The sequence below is a fragment of the Sinocyclocheilus anshuiensis genome, unplaced genomic scaffold (genome assembly GCF_001515605.1).
Source record: "Sinocyclocheilus anshuiensis isolate Anshui unplaced genomic scaffold, SAMN03320099.WGS_v1.1 scaffold848, whole genome shotgun sequence".
Classification (NCBI taxonomy): domain Eukaryota; kingdom Metazoa; phylum Chordata; class Actinopteri; order Cypriniformes; family Cyprinidae; genus Sinocyclocheilus; species Sinocyclocheilus anshuiensis.
Window position 1 is genome coordinate 373,771 of NW_015549628.1, and position 276 is coordinate 374,046.

Genomic DNA, 276 nt, shown 5'->3' on the forward strand with positions numbered 1-276 from the left:
TGCAACCTTTGGGTTACGAGTCCGACTCTCTAACCATTAGGCCACGACTTCCCCCTAAAGTCGCATTACACCAAATACACAAAATAATGTTCTTTTTAGCAACGCCATATGACCCCTTTAATGATTTGTTTAAGATGTAGCAATATGGAAACTGAAAACATCCGTCTGTCTAACCGCCCCCCCACCCAACACTTGTCCTTCCCTGATGTGTGTGTGTGTGTGTGTGTGTGTGTGTGTGTGTGTGCGTGTGTGTGTGTGTGTGTGTGTGTTTGTGTG

The 276-nt window shown here is 45.7% G+C and overlaps 1 protein-coding gene across 1 annotated transcript in view; it reads right to left on the reverse strand.

The window, feature by feature from the left end:
- LOC107659525 (inositol 1,4,5-trisphosphate receptor type 1-like) overlaps window positions 1-276 on the reverse strand; it is a 167,435-nt gene that overhangs the window by 105,765 nt on the left and 61,394 nt on the right. The gene's annotated exons all lie outside the window — the stretch shown is intronic.